This window comes from Triticum urartu, chromosome 1 (genome assembly GCF_003073215.2).
Source record: "Triticum urartu cultivar G1812 chromosome 1, Tu2.1, whole genome shotgun sequence".
Lineage (NCBI taxonomy): Eukaryota > Viridiplantae > Streptophyta > Magnoliopsida > Poales > Poaceae > Triticum > Triticum urartu.
The window spans coordinates 419,213,318-419,218,320 of record NC_053022.1 but is presented as its reverse complement, the minus strand read 5'-3'; positions in this window follow the sequence as shown (position 1 = coordinate 419,218,320).

Genomic DNA, 5,003 nt, shown 5'->3' with positions numbered 1-5,003 from the left:
GGCATATCATTAGGATCAGAAGAAACACTCTTATTAGCAAATAATTTCATAAGTTCATCCATCTTCCCACTAAAAACATTAATTTCTTCTATCGCATGCACCTTTTTATTAGTAGATCTTTCAGTATGCCATTGAGAATAATTAACCATAATATTATCTCGGAGTTTAGTAGCTTCTCCTAAAGTGATTTCCATAAAAGTGCTTCCCGCGGCTGAATCTAAAAGATTTCTAGAAGCAAAATTCAATCCGGCATAAAATTTTTGTATAATCATCCACAAATTTAAACCATGAGTAGGGCAATTATGTATCATTAATTTCATTCTCTCCCAAGCTTGTGCAACATGTTCACGATCAAGTTGCTTAAAGTTCATAATATCGTTTCTAAGAGAGATGATCTTAGCGGGAGGAAAATACTTAGAGATAAAAGCATCTTTGCACTTATTCCATGAATCAATACTATTTTTAGGCAAAGACGAAAACCAAGCTTTAGCACAATCTCTAAGCGAAAAAGGAAATAGCTTCAATTTAACAATATCATTATCCACATCTTTCTTCTTTTGCATGTCACACAAAGCAACGAAGCTATTTAGATGGGTAGCGGCATCTTCACTAGGAAGGCAAGAAAAAAGATCTTTCATGACAAGATTCAGCAAAGCAGTATTGATTTCACAAGATTCAGCATCGGTAAGAGGAGCAATCGGAGTGCTAATGAAATCATTATTGTTGGTATTGGTGAAGTCACACAATTTAGTATTATCTTGAGCCATCGTGACGAGCAAGCAAACTAACACACAAGCAAACAAAAAGCAAGCGGGCAAAAAGAGGCAAATAGAGAAAGAGAGGGAGGATAGAGAGAGAGAGAGGGCGAATAAAACGGCAAGGGTGAAGTGGGGGAGAGGAAAACAAGAGGCAAATGGCAAATAATGTAATGCAGGAGATAAGGGTATGTGATGGGTACTTGGTATGTTGACTTTTGCGAAGACCTCCCCGGTAACGGCGCCAGAAATCCTTCTTGCTACCTCTTGAGCATTGCGTTGGTTTTCCCCGAAGAGGAAGGGATGATGCAGCAAAGTAGCGTAAGTATTTCCCTTAGTTTTTGGGAACCAAGGTACCAATCCAGTAGGAGGCTACGCGCGAGTCCCTCGTACCTGGACAAAACAAATAAATCCTCGCAACCAATGCAAATAGGGGTTGTCAATCCCTATAAGGCCACTTACGAGAGTGAGATCTGATATAGATAATATTTTTGGTATTTTTGTGATAAAGATGCAAAGTAAAATAAAGGCAAAGTAAATAACTAAGTAGTAGGAGATCAAATATGATATAGATAGACCCACGGGCCATAGGTTTCACTAGTGGCTTCTCTCGAGAGCATAAGTATTCTACGGTGGTTGAACAAATTACTGTTGAGCAATTGACAGAATTGAGCATAGTTATGAGAATATCTAGGTATGATCATGTATATAGGCATCACGTCCGAGACAAGTAGACCGATTCCTGCCTGCATCTACTACTATTACTCCACTCATCGACCGCTATCCAACATGCATCTAGAGTATTAAGTTAAAAACAGAGTAACGCCTTAAGCAAGATGACATGATGTAGAGGGATAGACTCATGCAATATGAAGAAAAACCCATCTTTTTATCCTCGATGGCAACAATACAATACGTGCCTTGCTGCCCCTACTGTCACTGGGAAAGGACACCGCAAGATTGAACCCAAAGCTAAGCACTTCTCCCATTGCAAGAAAGATCAATCTAGTACGCCAAACCAAACTGATAATTCGAAGAGACTTGCAAAGATAACCAATCATACATAAAAGAATTCAGAGAAGATTCAAATATTATTCATAGATAGACTTGATCATAAACCCACAATTTATCGGTCTCAACAAACACACCGCAAAAATAAGATTACATCGAATAGTTCTCCACAAGAGAGGGGGAGAACATTGTATTGAGATCCAAAAAGAGAGAAGAAGCCATCTAGCTACTAACTATGGACCCGTAGGTCTGAAGTAAACTACTCACACTTCATCGGAGGGGCTATGCTGTTGATGTAGAAGCCCTCCGTGATCGATGCCCCCTCCGATGGAGCTCCGGAAGAGGCCCCAAGATGGGATCTCATGGATATAGAAAGTTACGGCGGTGGAATTAGGGTTTTGGCTCCGTATCTGATCGTTTGGGGGTACGTGGATATATATAGGAGGAAGGAGTACGTCGGTGGAGCAACATGTTGGGGAATGTTGCAGAAAACAAAAATTTTCCTACGGTTTCACCAAGATCCATCTAGGAGTTCATCTAGCAACGAGTGATCGGATTGCATCTACATACCTTTGTAGATCACGCGCGGAAGCGTTCAAAGAACGGGGATGAGGAAGGCATACTCGACGTGATCCAAATCACCGGAGATTCTAGCGCCGAACGGACGGCACCTCCGCGTTCAACACACGTACGGTCAGCGTAACGTCTCCTTCTTCTTGATCCAGCAAGGGGAAGGAGAGGTTGAGGAAGATGGCTCCAACAGCAGCACGACGGCGTGGTGGTGGTGGAGATGCAGTACTCCGGCAGGGCTTCGCCAAGCACTATGGAGGAGGAGGAGGATGTGTTGGTGAGGGAGAGGGAGGCACCAAAGGCGTGGGTTAAGAGGCTCTCCTTCCCCCACTATATATAGGGGGCCTAGGGGGGGGGGGGCGGCCCTAGGAGATCCAATCTCCTAGGGGGGGCGGCGGCCAAGGGAGGAATCCCTCCTCCCCAAGGCACCTAGGAGGTGCCTTCCCCTTTTGGGACTCTTCCCTTCCTTATCTCTTGGCGCATGGGCCTCTTGGGGCTGGTGCCCTTGGCCCATATAGGCCAAGGCGCACCCCCTACAGCCCATGTGCCCCCCCGGGGCAGGTGGCCCCACCCGATGGACCCCCGGGACCCTTCCGGTGGTCCCGGTACAATACCGATGACCCCGAAACTTGTCCCGATGGCCGAAATAGCACTTCCTATATATAACTCTTTACCTCCGGACCATTCCGGAACTCCTCGTGACGTTCGGGATCTCATCCGGGACTCCGAACAACATTTGGGTTACTGCATATACATATCCCTACAACCCTAGCATCACCGAACCTTAAGTGTGTAGACCCTACGGGTTCGGGAGACATGTAGACATGACCGAGATCGCTCTCCGGTCAATAACCAACAACGGGATCTGGATACCCATGTTGGCTCCCACATTCTCCTCGATGATCTCATCGGATGAACCACGATGTCGAGGATTCAAGCAACCCCGTATACAATTCCCTTTGTCAATCGGTATGTTACTTGCCCGAGATCCGATTGTCGGTATCCCAATACCTCGTTCAATCTCGTTACCGGCAAGTCACTTTACTCGTATCGTAATGCATGATCCCGTGACCAGACACTTGGTCACTTTGAGCTCATTATGATGATACATTACCGAGTGGGCCCAGTGATACCTCTCCGTCATACGGAGTGACAAATCCCAGTCTTGATCCGTGTCAACCCAACAGACACTTTCGGAGATACCCGTAGTATACCTTTATAGTCACCCAGTTACGTTGTGACGTTTGGTACACCCAAAGCACTCCTACGGTATTCGGGAGTTACACGATCTCATGGTCTAAGGAAAAGATACTTGACATTGGAAAACTCTAGCAAACGAACTATACGATCTTATGCTATGTTTAGGATTGGGTCTTGTCCATCACATCATTCTCCTAATGATGTGATCCCGTTATCAATGACATCCAATGTCCATAGTCAGGAAACCATGACTATCTGTTGATCAACGAGCTAGTCAACTAGAGGCTTACTAGGGACATGTTGGTGTCTATTATTCACACATGTATTACGATTTCCAGATAACACAATTATAGCATGAATAAAAGACAATTATCATGCACAAGGAAATATAATAATAATGCTTTTATTATTGCCTCTAGGGCATAGGGGGCCCACGAGGGTGGAGGGCGCGCCTGGGGGGGGGGGGGGGGGCGCGCCCCCTACCTTGTGGCCTCCTCTCTTGTGCCTTGATGTAGGGTCCAAGTCTCCTAGGTCTTATTCGTTGTGAAAATCACGTTCCCGAAGGTTTCATTCTGTTTGGACTCCGTTTGATATTCCTTTTCTTCGAAACCCTAAAACAGGCAAAAAACATCAATTCTGGGCTAGGCCTCTGGTTAATAGGTTAGTCCCAAAAATAATATAAAAGTGGATAATAAAGCTCAATAATGTCCAAAACAGTAGATAATATAGCATGGAGCAATCAAAAATTATAGATACGTTGGAGACATATCAGGCGCCTGGAGGTCGAACCGCAGGGGCCGGAGACATGGGGAAAAAGATTCTGTCGGTGACCTCTGTCCATCCAGAAGTGTCAGATGCTTTGCTGGTGGCGCTACGAGATGCCTCCATTGTTGATGAACACTTTACCCTGATGGGCGTGGTGATTAAGAAAATTCAGTTGACCGAGAATGGACTGAACGAAGCCTGTATCAGCCTTATAAAAGGCTTTGAGGTATGTTATATGATTCATCGAAGAGTGTCATAGTATAGATAGTAGCCCCTGATACACTGTTCGGTGAAAGAAAGAACCAGACAGGGGATCGAATTCATGATCTCAGGAAGACTTACTAAATGACACTGATTTCTCTCCTATTTTGAGCAGATACCTGTAGCGGCTGCTGCCTCTCATACTGCGGAGATCGCCGGACAGAATCAAAGTCTGGCGTGGGCCGAAGAAGAAATTGGCCAATTGCAAATGCAGTTGAGGGATAAGCAAGATATGCACCATTATTATGTGTATTTATTGCGAGATAAATGTTCGGTATGAAATGAGCCGCATAATTTGTGCTAGGAGTTATGACCGAAGTCGAGGCCATCAAAAGGGTCGTTGCCCAGGCCGAGAAAAAGGCGACCATGGAGTGGACTCTTGATGAGAAACACGAGGCTAGAGTTATTAAAGCTGAGCAGGAGATGCAAGGGGCCGTAAGT